The following is a 20194-nucleotide window of genomic DNA, read 5'->3' on the forward strand; positions in this document are numbered from 1 at the left end:
TTTTAGATATCTATAAATATCCTTTGAAAAGTTGAACAATTTCAACGGGTTATAATGGAGACTAGTTATTATTTTAGAACACCCAGTGGGATAAATACTTATTAAGTTTTAATGCGAATTTTAATTGTTGTACGCTTAATTTTTGTATTTTTTTTACAAATGATGTTTTTCTGGTATGCGAATGTAAATGATAATTTAAGGTGGCTTTATGTCTCGACATAAAACTTAGAAAGGAAACTGAGGACTGGTCACGAAAGTCACGAAAAAGTCCCTAAATAAACAACAATGGTGCTGGGAGTCACGTCTTTAATTTCCAGTAGCCTTTTCTAATTCAAATTTAATTTTTTTTTACCGTTGGTTAATTTTATAGTTGCACGTTATATATAAATAGTTATATAAAAAAAACTTCAGTATGAAGTTTAACTGTTATTTAATTTTCTTTCTGTTTGATTGGTCTTGGTCAAAAATATAAAAAAAAAAAAAACTTATTTTATTTTAGTATGTACCTGTTAGTATTGGTTACAGTTTTTAATTATTAAACCCACTCAAATATATTCTGTTATTTACACTCCACTAGCTACTAACAATAGCTAACAATTTATAATAACAATACATTATAGGTCTTTGCTAAATATTTGCTAATTAGGTATGAATTTCATTTTCACTAACACATGTCAACAATATAACAAATTCACATACATTATTTTACTTATCATTTGTTAGTAACTTTTTCCCTAACATTATGAACACTTTTTCCTGATTATAACATTTATTTTAGTGTATCCAATTCATCGCACCAGCTATAATTACAGATTGAAAGATTACAAATCACAAAATAATATTAATTGATTTTTCTTGCCTCGTACACAATTTCAAAATAGTTAGCCATTTTAGTATGTACTGACGTCGTACCGCCTGTGACAATGAAGCCCGGTCTCCACCCCGCCAGTACCTTACCCCGCTGTGATACCGCACCCCTAGCCTAGCCTATGCAGGCTGACGCTGCCGCCCCCCCTCCTAGGCCGGCCGCGGTCAACGGCAGTCGACAACGGGTCATCAACTAGGACGGACGTGCCGTTCCCCGCGTTTCCCCTTCGTTCAAAAACCGTCAAGTAATTACGTGCGTGTGTTCATTGTGTTCAGACACCATATAGCCTAGGAGCTTAGTAGTGCACGCTGGGGCCGACGACCCACCACAACAACGGCTAGACGCTTTAAGACTAGCCTGGCGCCCTCCCGGAGAACAAACACCTCAACAGAGACACCAGTAACTACTAGGCTCACCCCGGGTATCGAGTTCTAGACCCCGGGTGATGGCATTTGGCGCCCAACGTGGGGCAAAAATGAATAATTCCAGTGTTTTTCCGCGATCCGCCTACACCAAGGAAACCAGTGAGCGTGAAACGGCCGTCTCGTGCGTGTGAAGGAATTGGGGTTAGACAGGCAGGCGCGACCAGGACAGCGGACAAAGGGCCCCCTCCCTTTCACTTCTGGACATTCCAAAGGAGCGAGACCGACCTCCCCCTTCCGACAGCCGGAGCTAACGCTCTTCTCTTTGTGCGACCGTCCGGGCAGCTGCCCACACCCCTCCCCCCGCGTCATACCCCGACCACTCCTTTACGGCCCACCCTGCTTCTCCCACCAGCCGAAGTTATCGCTCTACTCTTTGTGCGGTCGTCCGGGCAGCGGCCTACCGCACCACCCCTCCCTCTTGTGCGCGCGCACGAGTCCTCATCCCGACTACACCAAACATCACCGGACATTATGTGTGAATTTATTTTATATTGGTAAAAATTTTTACGTGATCTAATCCTTCTAAATTATATTAGCTACACCAAATCAACTGACACCTACCAGTGACAACAACACAATTGCTCACAGGTAAAATGTTACCACACATTTCAACCACAGTCTGTGCAAACTGCTACCTACCTAGGGGCATGGACCTATTAACAGGGACACTACCGTGGCATAACACATGCCGATGCGCACCCGACACCTTAAAATTCCCGATCAAGCGGGAAACAGTAAAGTCCACATGGGAAATACAATCGAATCCTGTGTGGCCAGGGAAGGATGAAGCGGGGCTACCACCAACTACACCGCCTGCCCTAGTGACCATAGCACCAATCACGCACACCGCCACGGGGAACCCATCAGATAAAATAGAAACAACAGAGTGTGCAAACTGCGCACAGCGTGAGCAGAAGTCAAGGCAGGCATGGGAACACACATCGCTGACCGACCTGAGCGCCACATGGGGGGCACCGCGAATGGTGACGAACACGGGTAGAGCAACACTACCGGAGTTCAGTGGACTGCCGCAGGAGAACCCGGGCGAGTTTCTACGACAATGCGAGGTGCGCCTAGCGAGGGCGGGAATACCACCTGATGAATGGGCAGAACGTGCGAGTGAGCAGCTGCGGGGCGTGGCACGTCACTGGTGGAGCCTCTGGGGCCAGTTCGGAATGCTGTGGCTGGAGTTCACCACCAAGTTCATGCAGCGTTTTGACACAGGAGAGACGGTGGTACAGTGTACCTCCCAATTCTACGGGAGACAACAGCGAGACGGGGAACCAGTGGAGCAGTTTGTCGCCCACAAACTGCAGCTGTTTCGGCGGATCATGCCGAACACAGAACCAACGGCAGCGCTGCCGACTGTCACCACCCTGCTGCGTGATGAGCTTCAGCCCTTCCTCCGCTGCTACCGACACACCTCGGTAGAAGACTATGTGCAACAGGCAGTGGCCACTGAAAGAAACCTCCAGATGGTGTGGCACCGAAACCCATCAATGACAGAACGGGGGTACCACAGCCTAGCGTTACCGGGCGCACCAGTGACCAACCACCAAGCCAGGCCGAGTGAGCCTCAACCATCACCCAGGCGGCAGCGGGCCATCGAGGATGCACTGGCGTCACGCCAGAGCACCACGCAGCCAGGCCGCCGGGACAACCAGTCGCAACGCAACCATGAGCGGCCACCTCAGTGCCAACGGGGTTGCGCCACTGGAGCATATCACTGGCACAGTGAATGCCCACTTCCCCCACCACCACGCCAGCAGCAGACCGTGCCACAGTCGGGAAATGGACCACCGGGGGTGCGGGACTGAGGGGCCCACCCCCCGCGAGAATGGCGCCATCTGCCACAACCTTCACGGCACCACCTGCCGCAACTCCCTCCTCGGCACCACCTGCCGCAACTCCCTTCTCAGCACCACCTGCCGCAACTCCCTCCTCGGCACCACCTGCCGCAACTCCCTCCTCGGCACCACCTGCCGCAACTCCCTTCTCGGCACCACCTGCCGCAACTCCCTCCTCGGCACCACCTGCCGCAACTCCCTCCTCGGCACCACCTGCCGCAACTCCCTCCTCGGCACCACCTGCCGCAACTCCCTCCTCGGCACCACCTGCCGCAACTCCCTTCTCGGCACCACCTGCCGCAACTCCCTCCTCGGCACCACCTGCCGCAACTCCCTCCTCGGCACCACCTGCCGCAACTCCCTCCTCGGCACCACCTGCTGCAACTCCCTCCTCGGCACCACCTGCTGCAACTCCCTCCTCGGCACCACCTGCTGCAACTCCCTCCTCGGCACCACCTGCCGCAACTCCCTCCTCGGCACCACCTGCCGCAACTCCCTCCTCGGCACCACCTGCCGCAACTCCCTCCTCGGCACCACCTGCCATGACCTCAGCCAGGGCACCACCTGCTGCAACCTCACTCTTGGCGCCACCAGCCACACCACCAGCAGTGCTACTGGCACCATCCTTACCAACGGCATCACTGGCCACAGGACCAATGCCCTCAATGCCACCTGCACCACCACCTATCAGGATGATGCCAGGTACCACACCAACGCTGGGCCAACTGTTCCGGCCACACGACCACCTGCTGCGCATCCCGGTGGAGGTGAATGGCCAGCCGACGGCGGCACTGGTCGACACAGGTGCGAGCCATGTGTTTGTCGCCCCAAGCCTGGTACCCCCGGGAGCACTCCAACCCTACCGTGCCGAGCTGCGCCTCGCGACCACTACACGGCCAGGGATGACAGTGGGCCAAGCCGAACTCCAGGTAAACCTTCGGGAAATGTCGACCACAGTTCTTGCCCTTGTTGTGGAGGATCTGCATGAAGACCTCGTATTAGGACAGCCCTGGCTGGCAGAGCATGATGCTGTGGTGGAGCTGAAGGCTGCACGAGTCCACGTGGGAACCCGGGAGCGATACACAGTGTATGCCACGGGGCTCGCACCCGAACCACCTGGCGAACCGCTTACACTGGCGCAACTGCGTCACGATGTACCCCCGCAGTATCAGGCAGCTGTGGAAAAGGTGCTGCAAGAGAGGCAGGATGTGTTTGCACTTGCCAACCCCCTGCAACGCACCACAGTGGCAGAGCATCGGATCCCAACCATGCATGATCAACCCATTCATGAACCACCCAGGGGATATGGCTTCCGAGAGCAGAGCGCCATCAGAGAGCAGGTATCAGAAATGTTACAGGATGGCGTCATCGAGCCCTCCAATAGCCATTATAATTCATTTGTGGTGTTGGCCCCGAAAAAGGACGGCTCGCTGCGTTTTTGTGTGGACTTCCGGCCCCTGAATGCCATCACCATCAGCTCACCTCCGCCCCAGATCAGTGTTGAGGCCGCCATCGCAGGCTTAGGACGAGCCAAAGTGTTCAGCACGCTTGACCTTAAGGCTGGCTATTGGCAGGTGCCCATACGGCCTGGGGACCGAGGTAAAACTGCTTTTACAACACCAGATGGGCGGCGCTTCCAATTCAGGGCCATGCCATTCGGCTTAAAGTGCGCACCAGCCACCTTCCAGGAGATGATGACGCGGGTGCTAGAGGGGTATGTGGGACAGATTGCCATAGCCTACCTCGATGATGTCATTGTGTTTTCCGAGACATGGGAGGACCACATCCGCCACCTTGCCCTCGTCCTCGAGCGGCTCGCGACACATCACCTAACAGCAGCCCCAGCCAAGTGTCATGTCGGGGCACTCAAAGTCGAGTTCTTAGGGCACTTGGTGGATGCGGCAGGCAACAGCCCACAACCAGTCCACCTGCAGAAAATCGCGGAGGCTGAGGTGCCGAAGACCCGCAAACAGCTACAACGTTTCGTGGGACTTGTTAACTGGTTAAGGAGCTATATACCCAACTTTTCAAGTATCATTGTTCCACTCACAGACCTTTTATCACCACAGTTGCGCTACAGGTGGGATGCGATCGCACAAAATGCCTTTGACCACATCAAGGCCGCATTCACGAGCTGCCACACATTGGCACGGGTGGACCCAGAGCGCCGCCTGTACCTGAAAACCGATGCCAGTGCCCTAGGAGTGGGAGCTGTGCTGTTCCATCTGGACCAAAATGGAGACCGACAAGTCATTGACTATGCGAGTACGAAGTTCGGCTCGGCAGAGTGTCGTTACCACAGTAACGAGCAGGAGTGCCTGGCTGTCGTGTGGGCCGTGAAGAAGTACCGCCCGCACCTGGAAGGAAAACCATTCACGCTCCGCACCGACAACAGGTGCCTGACCTGGCTGCACACCATGCAGGGAAGGAAGGGCAAGCTGATCCGGTGGGCATTGTTCCTGCAATCGTTTGACTTTGAAGTCGAACATGTCCCTGGAACAGACAACCAGCTGCCCGACCTTCTGTCTCGCGAGCCAGACGAGAACAGCGAGCTAGCCGACCATGAAGACTGGGAGTATATGCTGCCACCCAGCCACCAAAACAGGCAAGCCCAACCAGATGCAACATGCACGCGGATTACAGCCGATGCCCAGGAAGACAACGTACCACCGAGTACAGCAGCCGACGTCCACCGCCGAGTTTTGGAAGCCCAAGGGACGTCACCAAAGGCCAATCGACGGCACCAACAGGCGACGATGGGGGAACATGACACCTGGTGTGTACGAGACGGGACAGTGTGGTGCCGTACACCTGGACACCAAGTGGACTGGAAGACGTACGTACCACCTGAAGCCCGGGAAGCTGTACTACGGTTCTACCATGACCACGACCTAGCCGGCCATCCCGGCACCGATCAGACGAAGCGGGCTGTTTGCCAATATTACCACTGGCCCGGAGTCGCCAGCGATATACGCGAGTACGTGCGCGAATGTCAAGTCTGTCAATCACGGAAGGCAAGACGGCGAGATGGGGAGGAGCAGCAGCGGCCACGGGAACCCACCACAGCCTTCCAGACAATAGCACTGGATGTGATGGGCCCATATCCACGAACACCGAGGGGGAACAGGTTCTTGCTTGTAGTAACTGACCTGTTCACCCGGTGGACGGAGGCCTATCCCTGTCGAAATGTGCGAGCTGCCACCATCACCAAGATCCTGGCACAAGAGTTCTTGCCGCGCTGGGGCTACCCGCAGTCAGCCCTCTCCGACAATGGCAGCCAGTTCTTGGGCCGACAGTGGAGGACCTGGTGCAACGACCACCAAATACAGCACCACACCACACCTGCATACCACCCGCGGGCAAACCCCACCGAACGCCGCAACCAGGAGCTGAAGGCACAGATGCGCATACGCCTCAGCTCAGACCATGCGCAGTGGGACAGGCACATTTTAGATGCCCTGTTCTGCACGCGCCGTCGGGTGAATGCGGCAACTGGTAGAACACCCGCCGAGATGGTTCAGGGACACAATCTACCCCTGCCCGGTGAATGGGCCACGCATGGAGTACCACACCCGACAGAAGGACCGGAAGAGCGAGACCGCCGCCGCACAGCCACACACGAAGAAGCACGCCAACGGCAAAAAGTCTACGCGATGGAAATAACACCAACGACGAACCACATGCCACCCACCGTACAAGCAGGAGATCAAGTGTTTGTGCGTGTCCATCCCCTGTCGGCCACACCACGTAATTACTGCGCAGGATTGGCCCCCCGCTGGGGAGGCCCCTACACAGTACAGAGACGCCTGGGCCAGACCACATACCTCGTGCGCCTAGGTGGACGGCGGGTGAAGAAGATTCATCGTGATGACCTGCGCCTTGCCAAACTCCCGGGAGACAGGCTCCCAGAATCGCCTGTAACACTGACTCCACCAGAACACCCAGCACCCAGGAGAGAACTGGACGATCCGACCACCCCTGAGGGTGAGGGGGACGAGGACCAGAACGGTGGGCAAGTCTCACGCCAACGGTTCAGACGCAAACGATTACCACGAGTAATTATCACTGATGTCTCGGCGGATGAAACGACATTCGATGCAGACGAGGCACCAAGTACACCACCAGTCGTGACCGAACCGTATGAGACTGAACCCGATGCACCTGTGTCACTGACCCGGGGTGCCTGGGGCCACCTGGCATCCCTGGAGGATGCCCACTTCACTGTCCATGTGATCGAGCCGAACGACGAGGCTAACGAACAGCCCCGCCGGCCATCCCAGCACCCGTGTCACCTGGATGATAATGGCCTCAATGAGCCAATGACCCCACAGCGACAAATGCATCGAAAAATGAGAACAAGGCTGTTCACAGGCGCAGACACCACACCTGATAGGAGCAGCGACCACGCGCTGTCACCACCCGCAATGGAACCAGAGGAGGACCGAACCAACCAGAACTCGAGTGGTCTGGCAGCACCCGGGATTCCAGAAAGTGAAGAGACCACGTCAGCTACCCAAACTGACCTCCGCCAACATGACAACCTGACCGGACGGCCCCAACGGGTCAGACGGCCACCGAGATACCTCGCAGACTATCACCTGGGAACAATCCGGGGCGCCCGGTATGCTGAAGAAGCCCCCGTGTTCACACAGCGGGATGACCTGTGAGCAGAGCGCGGGCCCTACCAGCTGCTGCCACTCCAAGTGCCTCCAGCCTGGACCTGCTGCCAATGCTAGGGGTGCAACCATGCTGCGGGGTACCGTTCGCAGGGAAAGACCGGGCTTCTCCAGGGGGGGGCGTTTGACATCGTACCGCCTGTGACAATGAAGCCCGGTCTCCACCCCGCCAGTACCTTACCCCGCTGTGATACCGCACCCCTAGCCTAGCCTATGCAGGCTGACGCTGCCGCCCCCCCTCCTAGGCCGGCCGCGGTCAACGGCAGTCGACAACGGGTCATCAACTAGGACGGACGTGCCGTTCCCCGCGTTTCCCCTTCGTTCAAAAACCGTCAAGTAATTACGTGCGTGTGTTCATTGTGTTCAGACACCATATAGCCTAGGAGCTTAGTAGTGCACGCTGGGGCCGACGACCCACCACAACAACGGCTAGACGCTTTAAGACTAGCCTGGCGCCCTCCCGGAGAACAAACACCTCAACAGAGACACCAGTAACTACTAGGCTCACCCCGGGTATCGAGTTCTAGACCCCGGGTGATGGCAGTACCATTGATTGTTTTTAACTTGCACTTCACAAAATTACTTATTTCCAGGACAGGATATAAAGAACTCTTAAATCCTTTTATTATGTTTTATTGGTTTCTAATTGTAAAGAAAATATTGATATCTAGTAAATAATTTTTGTTTAGGCGTTAGATATAATTTTCTTTGTATATCCTAGTAAAAATGATTGCCGAAAGCAACAGTGAATCTTCTAAATCTCCGCAGCTGAAGTGATGTCACAGTTATTCTAACTATTGTATATTGGTGAAGAAATCTGTTTTAACATTTATTCAGGCACCTTAAATTACAACATTTGTCATTGATGATTTATCAATCATTTAGTTAATATCGACACAATTATAATTTTTTTAAAACAATCTTATAAGCTATAAAAAAGGTTTGTCACTCATTTTTGTACATAAGTAGAGTTATATTGATGGAAATTTAGTTCCACTGAATTAATAATAATTTTAAATTTGTTGCAAATTTACAATACGTGAAGAAACAAAGAAAAAATGTTTGTCTGACAGGTGAAAAACCCTCTTGCATACCTTAAAAATAAAAATAAAAAATACTTTTAATTTTTTCATTACTTTTTATATGTCTCCACTTTCCTTGCATGCTTGTTACTTGTTATAAACTAGAGGTTTTGGTATTTTGTTGATTGTAATACCATACTTTGCTCGCATGAATAACAATGTTATTACCAGAGAAGTACCTAACAAGATATAATTACTTTTGCCAAAACCATGTTTTTAAAAAAAATTTAAGTAGGCCAAAAATTACTACCACTTCAGTTATAATAATCACACACAATTTTGTTGTAAAGTAGCTGTATTGATGACAAATTACCCAATCTAGCAACCTTGTCTAATAAACTTCATGCAGGAATGGTAGCGGGTGTCTGCATCATATGGCTGAAGTTTTGTTACAAACTATCCCCTTATAACTATTTGAAGAAGAAAATAAAATTAATAACATTATTGTACACATGTAAAATATTGTTTAATGTGTTTAGTAATCAAGCAGCATGATTAAAAAATAAGTACGGTACTGTGGCAGTGAATCAGGACTCAAGAAATGTTATTTTATTGTTGTTCATATGCAGAAACTATGTTTGACAGATATCCTGAAGGAAAAAAAATTAAATTAAATAGGGCATAAAAATAATTGCCTAGAATTTTTTTTGGATTATTGGTGTGTATTTAAATTCTAATCAAAATATGTTTAGTAAGTAAATTGTACAAGTGTTTATGTGTCAAAATACAAAAATTCAAACTAGACTTTTACTCATATAGTCTACTCAGTTGCGCTAGGTACCTACCAAATACAGACAACAAACAAATAGAATACTAGTGCATTGTGGACTAGCCGGGCTAACTGATGACTTAATAATGTCATCCTTCACTATTCATCAACTGTGAACACAAAGAATTTGGGAATAAACTGTATGAATTAAAAGATTTACAATGCCCACACAATAGACACAACTTATAAAACACGTAACTGTGGGAGTTCAAATCCCTACTGGACATTTACTCCAGTACAACATTAGTACGAATTATGTATTACCAATCTGTTGTTCTAGACAACTAGAATATTAATGGCCAGGCCGGAATAACTCTAAATTAAAATTTATGAGACTGGCTATTTACAACTCTGCTAAAAATGCAGCTCAAAAACATTCTCAAAATAACTAGTATTTAAATTATTGACCACCATATTTAATCTGTAACTCAGATGCTAGGTTAACACCGCTGAGTACGTGGTCACTGTCATTGTTGCTACTTGCCTCATTCTGTGGTCTCTACGTCAGATTTTGGTGGCACGTATGGCTTCTCCAAGCCGTGGCTTCAGTGAGATATTGTTACGAACGTGAGCAGGGCCGCGGCGCGCGCAGGTTTGGAGCTGGCTGGCGGCCCCACACGGCCACTGATGTCACGTGGCCACCGCAACGTGAGACATGCCCCGCACGCCTGGTAGATTACAAGGGTTGTCGCTTCCCCCCTCCTTCCCTTTGCTCCCCTAGCGACGCTCTGCCTTTGCAGCGTTATCTGAAACCTTGTAGCTGGGGAGTTCTGTGAGCTACCGATGCGTCTTGATAATTCTGACGTCGGGTCGGTGCGGAATGACGCGACTGGCCTCAACCGTGTTCGTGAATTCTAGAAGTGGAGCCTGGACCTATATATGCCCAGGACGCCGGCCTCAGTGAGCAGTTGGGAGTAGAGTTTCCCGGGCGATAGTGCCGCGGGTGCGGCGGAGTTCCTCGGCAAGAGAGTTAAGTTCCGGGGCGATAGTAGGGTGGTGAGAGTGCCGCGGGTACGACGAGAGTCCCGAGCGAAGCGTCGAGCGGACCCTCGGCGAGGGGAAGTGCGGCGGTGGTGGTGGCGGAGTGCGGCGACAGAATCCTGCGACGGAGGTCCATGAGGGGTGCTGCGGCGAGAGTTGCGCCAGAGGTGCGGCCCAGCGAGGTGTGCGGTGTTTAAAAACCGCGTGACTGGGGGGTAAACATTTTTAAGTGTGATTGATTATTAGGCATTTTTAGAAGATTATTTTTTAGTGATGTAAATATTAGCAATCAATAAAACTGTGTAGTAAAGTCTTTAATTGGAATATCAATTTACGAACCCAGTAGTTTTCCCACGATGATTATTGTTTTAATAATCGTAACAATATGTAGTCGGTGACCTCCATGTCCCGTCAGCACCAGGAGGTCTCCTCGTCCTCCTCGCAATTGGCAGCAGCTAGTTGTACTGGGACTCGAACCAGCTGTAGCATGGCATCACCTCTACATCCTTGATGTCTCCCACTCACTAGTTACAGGGCAAGCAAGTGTCATTAGCTGTTCGCTGTAACACCTCGCCCTCTGTCATTGAGCCCAAAAGCCTTTGGCCCCTTGCCGACTTATCTGCTTGCTCCTACTCGTACTCAATGGGCGAGTGTTGCTTGCTCGTCTTGGGACTCAAACCAATAACATAAGTTATCAGGTAGTCACTCTCATCTGGTAGTCAACTCTCTGCTGGATACTGCTCGTTAGACTACAGACGCTTGCCGAGCGAGTGTTCTTCGCTCATCCAGGACTCTAACCAGCCACTTAAATCCTCCTTCCACGCCCATGCCACCACCTTACTCTAGCTCAGTGTTTACTCGTTTCTTCAGCGTTTCTTACTCGTTACTCACTAACTCATGACTTGAACCCATGACCCTCGGTACTGGGGACTTCAATGCCAATGCCTCGTTGTGTTTCCTAAGGACAATGTTTACCCCGACGATGACATCCTTCGGTCAGCGCGGCAAGCGGATAGAGCTTCACTGGGTCTCTTGTAGTGCTGGTGCCGTGTCTTGGAGCATCTTTGCTGGTCTCTCTCATCTCTGCAAAAACTGGAGTTTATGTACCCCTCCAGGAGCAATAGTAATTATGAACCAAAATATTCTTTATTACACACACCGAAGCTGTGCAGAATGCATAGTCACCGGGTGGAACTTCTTGTGCCACATAACAGTCAAATGAATGAGAACCTTCTTATTTAGCCTTGTTCAAGCTTCGTGGGTCACCTAACCCACTGGGAAGTGCTGCGGGTTGCCTCTTTTTAGGGATGCGATGAAACACACCTCGTACTTTGCTGTGAAAAAGCATAACAAGTTGGATGAGAACACCCATTACAATAAAACCAAAATAATGTTATGAAACTAAAAAAAATTAGGTGATCAAAGACTAATTCATAAAAGTCAGTTGAGCTTTCTTTTGATATGGCTTATTTCATGTTTAAACTGGCCTTGCATTAACAGTTTTTGATTTTTTCTAAACTTCATAATAGAGAACTTTTTTTTTTTAACTATGCAAATATCCATTTGAAATAGTTGTCCAACTTTAATCTTTTTTTTTATTTCACTTTGAAATTTTGTCTGTTTGAATTTAAGTAACGAATACTGGAAATGTTTTGAGTTACAAAAAGTATATTTGATTGTTTGAATATTTCTGTTTTGTTCAGTCCTTACATTTTAATTCAGAATTTTAATATTGGCAGAGAAGGTAGATGACATTATTTATTTTAATTATTCAGTATGTCACCTCTTCTCATATATGATATTAACATTAATTATTAAAATGTGCCCTGGGAAGATTTTGTACAATTTGTTGCTCCAAGTTGAAGGATTGGTGATGTCTGGCTGCTTGAAAATTTTGTTTTGGTTTTTATGTTCTTTGAATAATTCTTACAATGAGGTAGATTGAATCATTATTTTGGACATACTCCATTGCTTAATTGCTAGTTTGCAAAAGACATGAATGCACAAACATAGGGAGCCAAAATCAGCTAATGTTAAATGTAAAGACAGCACAGAGTGTTCCGTGAAAGGAATTGGTTTGAACAATATCACAGCACAAACAAAAACAGTAAATACTAACAAGAACTTTGGACAAAATAGCCTCAGACAGAGGAACCACTAATGATACTAAACAGATTAACTGGACAACACAGTGACGATACAGCAACGGAATTCTCTTTACATTTAACATTTGATATCTGCTGATTATGGCTGGTTTTCTGTGTATTTTGTGTACATATTTATCTCTCTGTGTCCATTCTTTGGGTTTTCTCTAATGACATACAGTGCAAACTAGCAACATGGCATATGCATACCCACATACACAAATGCACATGCACACAGAAAGAGTTTTAAGAAAATATTTTAAATTATAAATAGATTTTTCTCTTAGTATCCTGTGGGCACTATCATTTTAACATTAAAAAATCACCTTTTCTAGGACTGATCTCAATGGTGAATCTTAAGATAAGCTTTTTATCCAATAACCAGAAAAGTAGTTCACATATCACGTATATATCACCTTTATTATAGCCTTTATCATTAGGCCTGTCATTCCTTATGATGTAAGACTGCTCCGTCAGACAGTAACTTACCTAAAATTTTGAAAGATAACTGATTGTTAAAAAAATATTTGCTCAATGAAAATAAATGGCATAATGGTATACTTTTTCCACCATATTGTTCAATTGTAATATGTACACCAACACTCTTTGAAGAGATTGCAAGGGTATGCATGAAACATACAAAGAACAAAACTATGTTAAATATAAATACATTACACAAAGGACACAACAAACAATGGACACAGACACAAATAAACATTCATAAAATCAAAAACTACAAAAATTTATGCAAAGTAAAGTAGATTTATAGATTTTATAATACCTGGAGAGTAAATTAGAACTATAACAGTTTGTAATGAAGGTAGGCCCGCTGGTCAAAGAGAGAAGTTCATTTAGGAGGAAGGAAAAGTTTTTGATACATTTATTTTGAATATGTTCAGTTTTATTATTGTCAAAAGAATTAATATTGTTCCATATTACTGAACAATATTCAAGTTTTGACCTAAGTGCTGAGAAAATAGATAAAATGGAATCAGAATTTGTAGCATAATTAGTGATGTATTTAATAAGGGTGAGTGTTCTTCTGGAACTACAAGTTAGATAATCTACATGTTGATAATAATATGGAATCGATAATAATTCCAAAAAATTTTAATGTAATAGTTTTTTGAATTGAGGTATTTTCTCATTTATAATCATATTTGATAGGAAGATATTTCCTGGTAAAGGATATTATTTTAGTTTGTCACTGTTAAGACGAACAAGATCTGACTTGCACCAATAATTAAGCGAAACAATGTCAGATAGAAATAATAGACAATCATTTAATGTGGTGATTTTTCTACAAATTTTTTAGTCATCTGCAAACAATACACTGGTAGAATTTGAAACAACATGAGTAATATCATCAATGAATATATTAAAAAGTGTAGGTCATAATGTACTGCTCTGTGGGACACCAGAACTAGCTTCAAAATGTGGGAGTTAATGTTATTAATAGAGAAAGAAATGTTTGTGAGGTAACTAGAAAATCAATTAACAAAATTATCACCAAAAACGAAATTAGATTATTTGCTTAGTAATAATGGATGACTAACAGTGTCAAAATATTTGGCTAAATCAAAAAAGCAGGCATCAATCTGACTCCTGTTGGTGACTTCATTATTTATAGGATTGAAGAATGTTATTAAGTTTGTAGTTGTGGACATATCAGATCTGAAACCATGTTGATTATCAGACAATCTATTTTTAATGGGAAATTTATAATTTTGAAAATAATTTTCTTGAAAATTTTTGAAAAATAATTTAGAATAGTTATAGACCTGTAGTTGGAAACATTTCATTTAGAACCACTTTCATGAATTGGAGTAACCTTTGCAATTTTCCATTTATTTGGAATGACTTGAGTTTTTAAACTCATGTTAAAAAAATGTTATAGGTACTGACGTCAGCCGGGGCTACGCCCCATGAGCCTAGTCAGTCTCCGTTTCCTCAACATTCCCTCCCCTTCCCCGGCATTTGTACCGCCATGTACGTAGTCGTGTGTTTGAATTGCGCGCCACGAACTACCACAAGAGGGCGCTTAGCTGCAGTGCGCCGCACCCCTAATTTGCTACGTTTTAATATTATTTGTAAACCCTTTTTGTTTTCATTCGTCTTTGCCCCAGTGTTGTGCAATTTACTTGTGTTTTCTTTAATTTAAATAGGTTACCTTAAATAACTATAGACGTTGCCCGGGCGGACCCGAACAGGCACGGACTTGGACGAGGGTAGGAATGCTTTTACATAAATTGTCATTAAATAAGTAAATAGTAACGAACTTTCCATTGTCAGTAATTTTTATATATTTTTTAATGTTTATCTGTAATTTACCCAACTTTCGCCGGGGCACGAAATCGTAGAATATAGTAACGGTAATTGTGTTGGCGCGAAGGACGCCATGTTGCCACCTGCGAGCGATGAGCTCAGCCCAGTCCATCTTCATCACTGACCGAGAGCAGACGCGCCAGCACCCCGGGGACTTCAACCTTTGTTCAGCACTGACCAAGTAATTCTGTCTCGTTAATTATTTCTGAATCTCTTTCGTACGTCATCCTCGGGGCAGCTCTCGGTCAGCGGACTGTTTAATTAATTAATTGTCTCAGTCGAGTTTTTCTTCATCACCGTGTAATAAGTAAACTTTGCAGCATGGCCACGTGTGCGGACCATGCCTTCACCTAAACCGATTCGTGCCTCAGGCTTTTTAACCGTGTAATGTGTAACGTGTAACGGGCGTGTAGAGAGACGTGTTAGTGAAATTAAATCTGGAAAATAAATATAAAGTGAGTACTTATTTAATCACGCTGTGAGTGAGTCTAGGAGTGTGGCGTGCCCGACGCCTAGAGTGGGCCAGGTCTGGGTAGCTAGGATAGAAAGGGCTGGTAACTCGTCCCCACTTGGGCTACGTCACGCCCTGAGCGAGAGACTCCGCCGGGTCCACGTGCCCTTCCACGTGGTGGCGCCCATAGTTAACATCTCAAAATCACCGGCAATGCGCGATCAGCCCTCAAATGGCGCCCAAGAGCGTGGGGCGAGTTACATCTTCCGCGAAAACCAGACCTGTACGAGCGTGTGAGATAGGCGGTTGTTACGCGGAGCGCGCGGAACTAAAGTTCGCGCTGGAACTATTGTTCGCGCGGAGCGCATAGCGGGACTCTGGCGCGCCGGCCACGTGACCAGCCGGGCGCGCGCTTCCAGGAATTCGCTGCGAGCAGCCAGGTGGCCGCATTCCTCGCGACAACAGCAGCCGGGCCAGGTCAGTGTGTGTGTGTACCGCCATCCGCGTCGCGTCGCGTAGCGAAGGGAAGAGAGGCAATCGACCGGCCTCACCACCACACGACCATGTCGGACAACCACGGACTTGACAGAAACCCGGGCGCGATTAAGGCAAGTGAGTTGTTTCAAAAGAATAGCTTATATTGTGTTATGTGCGCGCGACCGCGCCAGGTGAGCGGGACGGCGATTTCTTCGTGGACGGACACGTGCGTGTGCGTAGGACAGTATGAAACGCAGCCGAACCACGAGCAGGCAGAACGGGCGGATCAGTTTGAGGCGGGACACGGGAAGTGCACGGATGCGGAGTGTGAGGGCAAGACGCGGGAGGGAGGCTGGTGCCGGAACTGTCGCGCGTTCAAGCACACGGCGTGTTTCGCGAAGTTCGAGATAATTTCCTTTCAAGACGGGTGGTACACGTGCCAGTGGTGCCACCACGTGAGAATAGCGGGCCCGTCAGGTTGCAACCCGGTGAGGGACGCCGCCGACACACCACGGGGCAGGGTACCTCTCATAGGGCACGTGGAGCTACCGGAATTTGCGGGCAGAACCAGCGACGATCCGCGGAGATTTGTACACACGTGTCGGGAACGCCTGAATCGCTACGGAGTGCCGGAGTGTGAGTGGGCGAACAGGGTGGGCCACGCGCTCAAAGGCGACGCCAAGACGTGGTGGCAGATCGTCCAGGAGTATGACATGCCGTGGACCGAGTTCGCGAGATTGTTCGAGGCCAGATTCGCGGACGTGAAGACAGAGATGAGAGTGCGGACGGAGCTGTATTGTCTCGAGCAAGGCGCGACGGAGGCGGCGGAGGCGTTTATCAAAAAAAAAATACGTCTGTACAAGCGGCTGTTTCCCGGAGAAGAACCTGCCGGAGTGCTGGAGCGGGTAGTTGAGCTGATGCGCCCGGAATTTCGCCCGTATTTACGCCCGATGACGCGGCGTCCGGCAGAGGAGTTCGTCCAACAGGCGCGCGTCTTAGAGCAGGACCTACGAGCTGTCAGACCGACCAGGATCCACGCCACCCTGAGCACCAAGCAGGAAGACACGACGCCCGCCGACACCAAGGCGCTGGTGCCCTACACGGCGCCCACCCGAGACCAAGCTAGGCGCGACGAACCCGGACCGAGCGGCCACGCGCAGCTGACATGGCGGAGACGGACTACCGGCGGCAGCCCACCACCTCAGTGCCACACGTGTCCACCAGGCACGTTCCATTGGCACGAGAACTGCCCGGTGAGGAACAAGTTCCGGCCTGACTTCGCGGCGCAGCAGCCGTCGGGAAACGGACGGCAGGGGGCGGCGCGCTAAGACAGCCCACCTCCCCCGCCTCACCTAACAACAACAGACCTACGGCGGCGGGGCCCCTTATGGGTCACGTGGGAGCGGCGGAGGCCGACCTGTTGCGCATTCCGGTGGTTGTCAACGGGCGCGCAGTCCACGCGCTTGTTGACACCGCCGCCAGCCACAACTGTGTGGCGGCACGCGTGATCGGCCGTGACAACTTCGAGCACCACCCGGGCCAACTCCAGCTGGCTACCACGGGGGACGCCTGCTACACCCAGGGCGTCGCGACGCTGGAGGTGGACGTACGGGACCAACGGTCCGTCACGACGGCGCTGGTGGTGGAGCAGTTACGTGATGACGTCATTCTGGGGCTACCCTGGCTCTACGAGCAGCACGCAGCCATCGACATCCGGGCCGGCTGCGTCCATGTCGGCACCCAGGGGCGGCGGACCATCCACGGGCTGGGTAAGCCTACTCCACCAGCAGTAAACCAGGTCAGTCTCGACGAGTTCCAACACGGAGTTCCCCCCGAGTTTCGTGCTACCATCCAGCAGGTCCTCGATCACCAGTGTAATGTGTTTGCGTCCGCGGACCCGCTGAAACGTACCACCATAGCTGAGCATGCCATCCCGACCCATCCTCACGAGCCAATGTTTATCCCACCCGGTAGCTACGGCCACGTTGGTAAACAGACCATCCTAGACCAGGTTCAGGACATGTTACAGGACGGGATAATTGAGCCTAGCGAAAGTCCGTATAATTTCCAGGTCGTGTTGGCAGAAAAAAAAGACGGGAAATTACGCTTCTGTGTCAATTTCAAACCTATCAATAGAGTGACAATTAATGCCCCACCCCCCCTGCTGAACATAGCCGACACACTTTCAGGCCTAGGTAACGCCAAGATATTTTCTTCCCTCGACCTAAAATCTGGGTATTGGCAGGTGCCGATACGTCCGGCGGACCGACCCAAGACGGCGTTCACAGCCCCGGACGGGCGGAGATTTCAGTTTTGCGCGATGCCATTCGGCCTACAGGACGCCCCCGCTACCTTCCAAGGGATGATGACACGGGTCTTAGACAACTACTCAGGCAAGTTTGCGGCCGCGTATCTGGACGACATAATTGTTTGGTCTCAGACGTGGGAAGAACATGCGCATCACTTAGCCTTAGTCCTGGAACGCCTGGCGAGCCATGGTCTTACATGCAATCGCGAAAAATGCCACCTGGGGACCACAGAACTAGATTTCCTGGGTCTAGTGGTTAACGCGGACGGAAACCGACCCACGGAAAAACAGCTGAGTGTGATTATCAACAAAGAGCCCCCACGCACGCGCAAGCAACTGCAAAAGTTCTTGGGGCTAGCTAACTGGCTGCGAGCCTTCGTTCCAGAGTTCTCGGTAGTAGCGGCGCCGATGACCGAACAGCTGTCACCCAAACGTCCGTTCAGGTGGACCGCGGAAGCCCAAAACGCTTTTGACGAGCTAAAACGCAGATTTCAACAGTGCCACTTACTCGCGCGGCTGGACCCAGACAGACCCCTGATCGTACAAACAGACGCGAGCGAGAAGGGCATCGGGGCCATCCTGTTACAACTCGGCGACAACGGCGAGCCTCGGGTGATTGAATATGCAAGCGCCAAGTTCGGCGACGTCGAGCAGCGGTATAGTGTAAACGAGCGTGAGTGTCTAGGCGTAGTTTGGGCCCTCAGACGCTACCGCCCACACCTGGAGGGGCAGAAATTCGTACTGAGAACTGACAGCCAATGTCTCAAATGGCTAGCCACGATGCAGGGACGACGTTCAAAGCTGACGCGCTGGGCCATGCTGCTACAGGCCTTAGATTTCGAAGTCGAGCATGTACCGGGAAAACAGAACGAACTAGCGGACGAGCTGTCGCGAAATCCGGACGTCACCGTCACAGCCTGTGACGATGCTGAGTGGGAGGAGCTTTTGCCACCGTCCAGCGGGCGCATACCCAGGACCCCGCGCACCCCGACAACCCAAGCTGCATTGTGTGCCCTAAACCTTAACGTCACACCGACATTACCGCCAGGCGCGGAGCTTGATGACTTAGACGCCTACGTGCGAGCGGCCCAACTCACGGACACGGACACACAGGAGATCGTGCGCCGTTGCGGGAGCGGAGAATGTGAAGGTTACCGTGTATTGGACGGGACACTGCAGGCGCGACCTAAGGGGACAGCTGGCCAATGGCGGACGCTCGCGCCAGCCGCCACCCACCGGGAGGTGTTTGACATGTATCACGTGAACAGGCTAGCCGGACACCCCGGCGCAGACCAGACGCGACACGATCTGCGGGAACAGTTCTACTGGCCAGGGGTAAACAAGTTTGTACGGGACTGCGTGAGGAGATGTAAACATTGCCAGAGGCACAAGGCGCGCCGCACCGACGGGACAGCCCAGCAGGTACCCAGGCAGCCCACCGAGCCATTCCATACAGTCACCATAGACCTAATGGGACCATATCCCCGCACGCCCCGAGGGAAAAGATTTTTGTTGGTGGTGACAGACTGCTACACGCGTTGGGTGGAGGCCTACCCACTTGCGAACATCCGCGCCGGCACCATTGCACGCAGCCTGGAGACGGAGTTTTTCCCTAGGTGGGGGTACCCCCGGGTCCTGTTGTCGGACAATGCCACCCAATTTGGCGGGCGCCGGTGGGCGCAGCTGGGAAAAAAATGGCGGGTAATCCTACACACCACCCCCGTGTACCACCCCCGCGCGAACCCCACGGAACGACGCAACCAAGAGGTGAAGGTTCAACTGCGGTTGAGGCTCGCAGACGACCACGCCCAATGGGACACGCACATCCCGGACATTCTGTA

General features: G+C 50.0%; 1 protein-coding gene across 8 annotated transcripts in view; it reads left to right on the forward strand.

Annotated features, from left to right (window-relative positions):
- LOC134528075 (zinc finger matrin-type protein 4-like) overlaps nucleotides 1–20194 on the forward strand; it is a 70625-nt gene that overhangs the window by 243 nt on the left and 50188 nt on the right. The gene's annotated exons all lie outside the window — the stretch shown is intronic.

This window comes from Bacillus rossius, chromosome 1 (genome assembly GCF_032445375.1).
Source record: "Bacillus rossius redtenbacheri isolate Brsri chromosome 1, Brsri_v3, whole genome shotgun sequence".
In the NCBI taxonomy this organism is placed as follows: domain Eukaryota; kingdom Metazoa; phylum Arthropoda; class Insecta; order Phasmatodea; family Bacillidae; genus Bacillus; species Bacillus rossius.